Genomic DNA, 10,942 nt, shown 5'->3' on the forward strand with positions numbered 1-10,942 from the left:
CATCCCTAACAGTGACTCACAGGACAACAAAGAGTTACGTTGGACTAAAGTTATATACCTATGTGGTATGTGACTTTTGTTGCCATGATGCCAGGTCTCTCTTGGAAATAAGAGTTTTAATCTCAATGAGATTTTTTTACCTGGATAAATAAAGCACTAATAAAAATAATAAGCTGCATTAACCATCAGTCACCACCAGGGTCCAAAAAATGCCGATAAATGTTTAAATGTTCTTTTAATTTGATTAAAAATCTCTCTCAGGCTTTTTGCTGAGTTTTGAGGTCTTTGCATTGACACAGCGTACGTCATTGTTTTGTGTTTTGTTTTATTTTACAGACACAGATATAACCCACAAACTCTCTTTAAAAAAATCCTCACTACGTGCACAGAGGCAGCGTACATGTAACTAGGAACAACCGTACAAGAACAGCCATGGCTTTCCATCCATCATCACCGCCTCCGGCTGCCCTCCGACTCCTGACATCCTTGTTTCCTGCTTTTCAGCCCTCCCAGTCCTCCCTTCTTTGCCTGGCACTCATCCTTTTTCTGTCATCTCTCCTTCAAGGCTCTCACCCTGCTGTCACGCTGTCATGCCAGCTTACAAACAAACAGACATCATCATGTTCAAATCGAAGAGGAAGGACGGTGATGTAATCTACTGACGCGTGGGAGAATAAACCCCCCTGCACAGCACACTAATGCTCATCTGCATTAGCACCAACTGGCACATCATCATGACAAGTGACAATGAAAATCAACATGAAACACACTGAATGGAATTACAGTAACATGCTGCCGTTACTCTGTAAGACAGCATCAGAATTCCCCAAAGATTCCCCATGATGTAATGTGATGGGTGTGTCTGTGTGTGTGTGTGAGTTTGTCTGTCAGGACTGTCAAATAAAATATGAAATACACGAACAAAATGAGTCTTCGATTGTTAAAAAAGAAAGAAAGAAAGAAACAGCAAAGCTGGCCGCTGTCTGTCTCTGGAGCTTTGCAGTACGCTGCAGGCGGCTACTACTCCGGGGGTTAATGGAGCCTTTGAAAGCATTTAAAATATAACAATAATAATAATAATAATAACACAGCAGGGTAGAGTAGGTGCAGAGACAAAGACTAATGAATGACTTTACCTACTGTAATTAAGAGAACATAATAGAATGACTGAACATCCAAAGGTCCTTTTGTTTATTACTTATTACAGTCATATTAGTAAATATAACTGTGCGTGTAGTATTTTGTATGGAAGCCCGTTTCTGCCACAAAAAAAAGTATCCATAACTTGAAATTTCAAGTTATCGTCCTTGAAATTTTGACTTATTTACTCAAAATTTTGAGAAAAGTAACTCGAAATTTCGGGTTAGCTCTGCCAATCGGTAATCTACATGAATGACGTCATTTTCTTGTTATCCAGAAGGATACGGCGCAGAGGAATGCGCATTCAAAAATCGAGAGTACGTTTGCTGATAATAACGCCATGCGATTCAGCTAATAACGCAAGGATTTCATAATTTGTGAAGCCACGCTGAAAATAGTCAGCAATTTGTGCATTCATGACTGGCTGTAATACTGGTAGGTTAGCTGTAGCATTTGTAGCTGAGGGCTTCCGGGTAACACGGAAATGACGTAATTCCCGCAGATTGATACTGACTGGCAATGCTAACTTTTCTCAAAATTTTGAGACAATAAGTCAAAATTTGAGAAAATAACTCAAAATTTCAAGTTATGGATACTTTTTTTTAGCGGCAGAAAAGGGCTTCCATAATTTTGCCATTCTGTGGGAACAAACTAACTTTTAAATGGTTTAAACCTGCGTGATTTTTTACAAATGACTACGCCAACATTACTTTTTGGTAACTGGACAGAGCTACAGTGTGCATTTGTGTGCACAGATGAAGAAGCATGTGTTTAAATAATGCCCAGTGTCATGTTCATTATAAATGACTCCATATTAGCATGTGCAGGCCGAGGGTGACAGCACCATTCAGATACTGTGACACACTGTCTCTGTCCAGCTGCATTGTTGACCTCGACAGAACAACGTCGCCTTTGTGTCCACTGTATGTGTGTGTGTGTGTGTGTGTGTGAGCTTGAAAGGGCCACAGTGTGTGAAACTAAGGTAATCACAGTTTTACAGTGAGACTGCATATAAAGGTGCTGATACACAGAGATTACTGATCTCCACAGAGCTGACTGTGTAAAGAACAAGATCCACTGTGGAGAGAAGTTTCTATTGAGAGGGTTGAGTGGTCAGGGTGTGTGTGTGTGTGTGTGTGTGTGTGTGTGTGTGTGTGTGTGTGTGTGTGTGTGTGTGAGAGCCTCTGAGTTTGCGTGTGAGTGGATAGATTGCTCTTGCTAAAGAGATGTGTCACACTGAAACTGCTTCACACTAACTGAAAATTAATATATTTTCACTTTTATCATCTTTTCACTGCTTTCTTAAAGCACCTTAACTAAGATGACAATTTTCAAACTTACTTTGCAGAAAGAAGCTATTAAAAAAGAGAAAGTACATACTGGAGAGCTTATTTAAGGTGTTTGATATCCCATCAGTCGCCTGTTACAGTCAAACAATCAAAGAGCAATTAGGTAGTGTGTGTGAACATGACAGGCTTGCTCATTCATGGATGTGAGAAAACAGACACGCCTTTTCCCACGATCGCAGATGCACTCCAGAAAAACATGTTTGTCAAACGTGGAGATAAATGTGACCTGTTTCTTACAGCTACACCCTCCTCAGTGTTGACAGCTCTCTCACCTGAGTCAAAAGGAAAGCGGATACTCGGCCAAATTTAATCCGGTCTCTAACCTCATGTGCTGACAGGACATATCCGAAACTTCATGTCTACAGCTAAAAATACACATTTTTTTAAACTACTTTTACAGCTTAATTCAAGTACCAGTTTCATGAGTAAGATGAGCCCAACACATCTCATTACTCAGACCATTACAACCTGTCCTCTAAGCAAGTAGGGGCCTGTGCTATGATGCAGGATTTGGGACTTAGTGAGGGTTAACGCTGGGTTTTCAGCGACTCACATCCTACTGAGGTATCTCGTTATGTTAACTTATAGTGCAGAACTAACAGGCTCCACTTAAGTTATGCTCAAGATAAGAGATGAACATGTACAAAATCAAAGCCTAAACAGAAAGCAGAGCTGACATTCCTGGAAGCTGCTTTGGACCTTTGTGTGCAGACAGACAGAAGGTTTATGGTTCTTACACATCCGGTCAGTGGTCATTTTCTTTTGGCATAAGAAAGCATGTCACTTTTATTCAGTTTACAAAACTTTATGGAAAGATGAACACTGTGTCGCTTTTAGTATGTTCTTACATACTTAACTCCTTTGTATTTTTTGAATTTTATAGTCTATACTGCTGTAAGCAGACCTGTCCGTGCTCTCAGCTGGTCATGTGATGCCAATACTGCCTCTTTTGTGAATGTGCTCACAGTTAGATTTGGAAATCCTGGGTTATACTGAAGAGTTGATAACCACCTTCTTGTGACCGCCTAGCCTGATTTCTGATGTCAGGGAAAGATAAGGAAAAGTGGGTAAACTTGCTTTGTAGCCACTGCTCCAGTTTCACCAGGTTTCCATGTTGACAGAACAGCTTCCGAACAACAATGCACGACTGGTCAGCACCTCTCTGCATAGCCACCTCTTGCATTCACACCATTTAGAAATACCTACTGCCCTGCAGCCTGCTGCCAGTGGGGATAAACTGCTATCTAAATATCCTCAAATCCAGCACGCTGCAATCCAAGCACATTTGTCTCACAAAGCGACTCTATATGCTTGCTGCAGGTTTGAGAACCAAACACTTCCCATTTCAGACTGAAAAAAAAATCCAAAGTGCTTTGATTTAAAAACCCTTCAAAGAAATAAAACAGAATCTTCTGGCGCCGGACGAGATTCAGGTGTTGAAATTGTTGACTCGGCCAACGAGGGCTTCAAAACAAAGCATGCATTTGATCCACGAGTGTGCCAAGTGATTATAATCAAACATCTGCCTGTGTGAACTAATATCAAGAGATCTGTTCCGTTCACTTTATTGAAAACAAGGGAGTTTGTCTACTGCTATATGCCATCACACCCGCTCCCCCCTCGTCACCTTCATGCTCTGTGCAACTGAACAACACTGCCAAAGCTTGTATGAAAGAGACACTGCATATGAAAGTCAGGAGGTAAAGACTGTGAGGATAAACAGAAAGGGTAGTTAGGTTAGTACGTCTATGTGTGTTCATGTGTTCAACCACATATCCAGAGTACAGCAAGCAAATAAATCAAGTGTTGCTTACAAGAATAAAGTAAAAGCAAACAGAGAAAGCGCACAGAGGAAAATGTCGAAACAAAGTAATTATGAGGAAAATAGGATGAAGTCCAGCTTCAAACAAAGAAGCAAAAGAATAAAAACATCTAATGGTGTAACTCTGTGTTGGTTGGCCGAATGTTTCAGTCTTTGGCGAGAAATCAAAAAAAGCAAAGTCAGCAGAGAAAACTCAGACTAGCCGTTACTCAAACATGAGGTTAACAGAAAATGAAATCTTATCAGACCTGGTCCAAACTGTCATGGGAGTATTTTAGTTTTAGAAAACTTTACCTGACAATGGAAACGGCCATTTAAATGGCACGATCTTTCTTTTTCCCCACTACAGCAAATCTCAAAAGGCCTCAGTAACTATGTGTGTGCTGAAATGTTTTAGCACAGAAAAAATGCACAAGCAAAATTTAGATCATGCAGGTTTGTTCCCAACATGCGTGTCCCACCACAGTCTCTGACTCGCCTGAGGAAATGAACTATATGGAAATCACAGTTTTTTAGGCAGCAGACGTGTTAATTCCATATATAAAGTCAGGCATCGAAACAAAATCTATGGGGAATGACTCCCTTTTGGAGCCAGACTCAAGTGGCCGTTAGAGGAACTGCAGTTTCTGACACTTAAAGCTGCAGTACTTGATTTTCTGCCACAAGGGGGCAGCAGAACCAGCTGTAACCAACAGTTACCTAATATAATAATAAGTGTTTGCAGCATTTTTTTGGTCTCAGCATCTGACTCAGTAGTTCCTTATATAGTCATTACATGCTAGACTACATGATCCAACCCTGGGCTCCTGTCATCCCCCATCACTCTGCCAACTGTCAAAGGCCAATACCACCGCTGCTGGGAAAGAGGGGGCACAGTGTTCATGATGAAATCCACCCTCCATAATGCAGACTGTATGATTCAAACACAAAAACACAACAGGAGGAAGTTTATTTTCCACTTCCAGCATGATGAGAAAGAAAGTGCAGAGCCTACTTCACATACAGCCTACTGTAGTTAGCGAACAGCAATGCAATGGGTATTAGCTCACAGTAGGAATTCTTAACATCTGCTTGCTTCTTCTTTCATTCTACTTTAGGGCTCTAGTGCTGCTTACTCATTAAAATTTTATATCTCTAAAATATGTCTCTGTGTGGGGAGGACACAGTCAGGGCAGACTTAATGCATTCATTAGATAACAAACTTTAAAAAATGGTTTTGTTTATAAGCTAGCGCGACTCACTCTGACCAGCATCGATCGACCCATCCGCAGCATGAATTAAAAACCTTCATTTCCAACTTACACAAATGATTGATACTTTCTTAATCCAATTGAAAACTCAAAGTGACTACCTTTTACTACCAGCCTCATTCAATTAATCACACACATTCATTCAAGTGCTTTTTTTTCTATTCGTAAGCAAATTTTACAAACATTCTTTGATTTAGAGTGAATATAAGTGACCATTCTCGCTTTATATTTACCTTACTTACTCATTTGATCCATTGTAAGCACAAAAAAGACAAATTAACATAAGTTTAAAGTCCACTGATAATATCTACTAAGAAACAGACACACATACGTTTGTGGAAATTTACTGGTAAAATTACAAATGCAAATATCTGACACATTCAGGTCCTGGCGGGACATGGGGTAAAGCGGAAGTTCAGTCCCAAGCAAAGACTACCAACCTTATTGAGAGCTCATGTGTGAAAATGGCTTTAGGGACTAAAACCACCAACCTAAGTTGTAAGCACATTAAGGCATCAGAAAATAATCTGTGAAATGTGTTAATTTGTGAACTGGTCTGCTAAAACACCAGATTATTACTTCAAATCTGCTGACAGACAGAGCTAAACTGGGCAAACCAATCAGGGGTTGTGTTGGTTTTTATTGCATGTGTTGTCCATATTAAAAAACTGAGAAGATAAACTATTGGGCAAATGCTAGCTTTGGAGCAAGACATGAACACTTCCACTAACTGTACTGATTTCCATCGTAGTCAAGATTCACTTAAACTTGATGTAGAGGAAAGTGCTCTTGGACAAAACTGAACTCCTACAGTGACACTGTGCCTTCTGAGATAGCTTTGCTCTCCAGCACCTCAGCCTCCGTGGCCCTATGATTGAGTTTCTGCTTTGTCAAAACAGCAAGAAGTCTAACTTTCTTTCTTTTTTTAAGGAAGATTATGTCTCTGTAAGTGGGCTATTGTCTCCTCAGGCTCACCACCAGCGTCACACACAGACACATACAGAGAGAAAAGCTATAAAAAGCATCTTCTCAAAGCTAAGTCTGTGGGCTTGAACACGGGTTAGATTATCTTTTCTAGTGTGTGACTGTGGGTGTGATCCGTGAACCGTGGCTGATGCGTTGCTGCTGGGTGGCCAAGAATATATAGTTTAATGTGACTCGCAGCGCCGCACTGCTCCGTGTTGAACTGCTCAGCTCTTTTTTGTCCTATTTAGTTCTGCTGAAGTGCTTTTGATTCAAGTTGGTTCTGCTTCGCTCAGGTCTCTCAGTGAAACGTGGCTCTGTTTTCAGCTCTCTGCGGATCATCTGATTCTTTTTTCCTGCAACTGTGTTATACTCCATCAGTCCAGTTGACTTCTGCTCTCATTTCTACTGTAATCTATTTGTCCTCAGAGTGAGGGTAATGAACCATAACACAAAACAACACATGACTTCCAGTCAATGATAATCATGAGGGCAGCAAACAGCAATGGGAATATCCAAACATCACTTCAAATCTATTTCCAGTCTGTTTTTCATAAGCTTCGTGTTATTTACATGAAGTGAGGACAATCTATGCAAGTCATAAAAGGTAAATAAAAGGGCAGGTAAACTGGAGCTGTAACGAGTTTGTACTTATTTGTTAACTAGGCTTCTTTTACACTGTCACAACGCATTCATTGTGACCATCATGCTGTTATTACTGTGTACAGGCAGACTGACCTGGTGTCCTCTAATGAAATGTGTCCTTTTTCTCTTTAGAGGACATCGCCTAGATCCATGAGAGGATGTTTTATAACTGCAGAGCTGATTTTTCCCTTTAACTAGGCACCACTACTCACAGTAGGATATACATGTGTATTTTCCATTTAGAAAAAACACATCAACAACATGGATTTTCCTACATTTCTTTTTTAAACTGGTCCAAATCTTTCCCAATCCGGTGCGTGAATAATAACTCCATGCCTGAGCTGCCACTGACAAGAGTCACAGGAAGAGTAAATGAGTCAGAGGAGTCATATCATATCAAATGTTTTCCAGAGATATGAATTCTATCCGTGGCACTGTTTTGGACACTACTTGAGTGCTTCTCCTTGTATTGCACACAGGCTTTCCTAAATTAATTGTTATGTTTCTCTGCTGCAAACATTAAATTTGCTAAGTAGTATTAGAGAGCAGTTAGCACCAATTGTCCTTGTTTCAATATGTAGTCTGTGTATAGTGCAAACAATCCAGCTTTCAAAATGCTACTGGTCTGGTTAGAGCGGCCCAGGTCCAAGCGGATCTTCTGAGCAGAGGATGAACTATCATTGCAGCTGCAGTTCAACATGGCAGAGTGAAAATGAGAAACTCACTGAGAACCAAGAGCTTTCGTTGTCCATCAACAAGCTTCTGGCATAATTCTGGCTGGCTGGATTTGATCACTCGTCTTGGCAGAATTAGTAGAGTTCATTTAAATGGGTTGGTTTCCTGGCACCAACCCAGCTTTTAATAATAGTCCACAAATTGTAAATAGGACTGACAGCTGGTACAATGTTCTTTGGTTTGAAAGCCTCACCTTTACTCCACCAAACACACCTGTTGTCATTATGGCCAAACTGCCCAGTCTTTGCCCAGTCCCTCTCCTCAGACACGTACTGTTGTTCAGTCATGGCGATATAAAACTTGCTTCTCTGTCGACAGTGACGCTGGTGTGCCAGCAGTTTCCAGGTCATGGCAGGCTTGATTCCTGTTGGTTCCTGGGTTGTTCCTCGACATCCTAACCAATTTTCTCTCATGTTGGGGGGGCAGTTTGAGTCTTCTTTGAGACTTTGGAAAAGTAAGATGAATAGCAGATGAATAGAAATTCCTGGAAATCTCAGTTGAGACCTTCCTAGCTTTTGTAAATCTACAACTCTCCTACCTATCTTCACGGAGTTCCTTGGACTTTCCCCATTTTCTGAGTATTGGTCAATGCAATGAGTGCTTTTTGACAACACTCACTTTGGTGGCTTTTTATGTCAGCAAAGAGAAATTACCAGCTGTTGTCAACCATCATTCTTAAAGAGGAGCTTATAGGCGTTCATCTTGTCAAGTTCAAAGACACTGTAGAACAGTTAGCACAATTAAGTATATATAATATATATATTATACTTTTGAGCCTTAGAGAAAATCTAAAATAAATTCAAACTTGTTCACCCAACTCTAGTTTTTTAAAGTCATTAAAGATGTATTCATGTGTAACAGTTCAAAGAAATAATTTCAAGACCAAAACTACCATGACATTCATGCCTATGATGAGTGCATGTTGACTCCAAGTTCTGACAACTGTGTTATAATAAAACGGTCAGAGTATATAATGCAGTTAATGTTAATGCTGATAGATAACAGTAAACCTTTACAATAAAATCATTTATTTAGATTACTAATTTCAAAAAGCCTGATCAGTCATTTGACATTCTTGGAATACCATAAAAAAATAATTTCTTCCAACATGAATAAGCCTATCGACTTTGACTGTACATAGTTAAACTTGTAGCAGCAGCCTCAAGGAGAGGTTACAGGCCCCTCTTGTGTCAGTATACACATACCAGGAAAGTGTCGAGTACTTCCACATTCTTGTAATGTCAGCTGCAGAGCTGCCTGACTGTAGTAATTGTCAGTGTAACAACTTGCCCGAGGGGACCAACGGCTAAGATCAAAAGATTAAAGCTGTGAAAGAACTGTGTGCCTTTTTTGTGCTGACAGTTTAGAAGCACAGTGCAAAGAATGATCTTCGATTTAACCATCAGTGCACAGGTGGAAATTAGGACGAGATGCGGCATCTAAGGCATTCCTGGCTAAAAATCGAGTCATTTATTTTTCTTTATTAGTCGTTGTTTAATACATATTTGAAGCACTTCTGCAGCAGTGTTCAAAGCTAAAGAGCCTATCATGGCTTTTCTTGTACTGAGCAAGCCAAAGGCTCAGACTTCAGTCTATCCTAAATGCACAGTTTCAAACTGTTTGTCTTCTCTTCCCTTTGTATGATGTCATCCTATATAGAGGTGACATCACCGATTTTGTCATCCTGGGCATTCAGCTCCAGCTTTGACCACAAAAGCTTCATCCACCTGTTGAAGGGTTTTCTTGATGAGGGGCAGACAATCAGAACAAAGTTGTCTTGATGCATGCTTGATGCATGCCAGTGTCAGTCATTGTGCAAATGTCCTTCTTCAGCTGAGACTGAAATAGTCATTTGGATGAGTGACAAAATGTTTCTCCCACTGAAAGATCCAGATGAGCAGAATCAAGCTTTTGGGGCAGAACAAAGTTGGCTGAAATGGAGATGAGTTAAAATGCTTTGTTGTTTCAGGGGATAAACTGAGAGCTAAACTAAGATAAAGAAAGGCTATTTTTGAACTATGAGTTAGATAAAGTAAAAAATGTGACTCCAAAGAAACATCCAAAACAAGATAAGATTCTGTCATCTGAGCCACTAACAAAGACAAGCTCCAAAAATGCTGCAGCTGAGAAAACAAATAATTCTCCGTTTTGACAGAATTCAGGAACTATGACTTCACGAACTGAAAACAATCAGAAGAAGCATCTAAAAAGCCCAAATGTTGAAGTTCATGCCTCTGACTGGCTCATAGCTAATCGATCTGGACTCTTTTACCTGAAACTTATGCATTTCTGTCATAATTACATGAAGTATACCATTAAAAAAAACATAAAACAATCTTCTCACTTAGCAAACCCTCAATTCCACCAACTGCCATTTAGCGCACAAACTTTCGGCTAGCTTTGATAACATGCAACTCGGATCATAACAATCAACACACCATGAAGTAACGAGGCCAGATTATCACTCGTACTATAATTTAACCAAATGCACATGAAGACAAGACAAAGTACAAAGAGACAGTAGAAGAGAGATTTTACCCACAAGGCAGAGCTTCCTCAACAAATGCAAACAGCAGAGCTGATAGGAGCTGACAATGAGCGGCACTTAGCCTCTGGACTGTCATCATAAGCACAGCTTATTACTAATCATCAGAAGAGGATGATAGAAGTACAGACACACACACACAAATGGGTTACATATAAGTGAAACACATTCATTGTCACAGTAATTTCTCAGCCCGCTAGTCATTCAATCATCTCCAGAGGAGCTCCGGAGAGTCTCTGCTAAAGAAATTGTTTTGACATGTAATTCAGTGCAGATTGCAGCCTTTGCTTTACAAATGATTCTCAGAGACAGAGCGGCACTGAAGGCAGAAGCAAAACAGCATATTAACAAAAACAATATGGAAGGATTTATACTTACTGGCTTCACTGCACTTCAAATGCTACATACTGTAAGTAGCAGCAGCAGATGATAAATACAGTCAGGGGGGCATTACCTTAGAGGAAGACTAACTTCTTTTTACACGTCCAGAGAA

General features: G+C 40.1%; 1 protein-coding gene across 9 annotated transcripts in view; it reads right to left on the reverse strand.

The window, feature by feature from the left end:
- Nucleotides 1–10,942, reverse strand: part of ppfibp2b (PPFIA binding protein 2b) — a 95,105-nt gene that overhangs the window by 67,702 nt on the left and 16,461 nt on the right. The gene's annotated exons all lie outside the window — the stretch shown is intronic.

This window comes from Pundamilia nyererei, unplaced genomic scaffold, assembly GCF_000239375.1.
Source record: "Pundamilia nyererei isolate P.nyererei 1_Seehausen unplaced genomic scaffold, PunNye1.0 scaffold00089, whole genome shotgun sequence".
Taxonomy (NCBI): Eukaryota; Metazoa; Chordata; class Actinopteri; order Cichliformes; family Cichlidae; genus Pundamilia; species Pundamilia nyererei.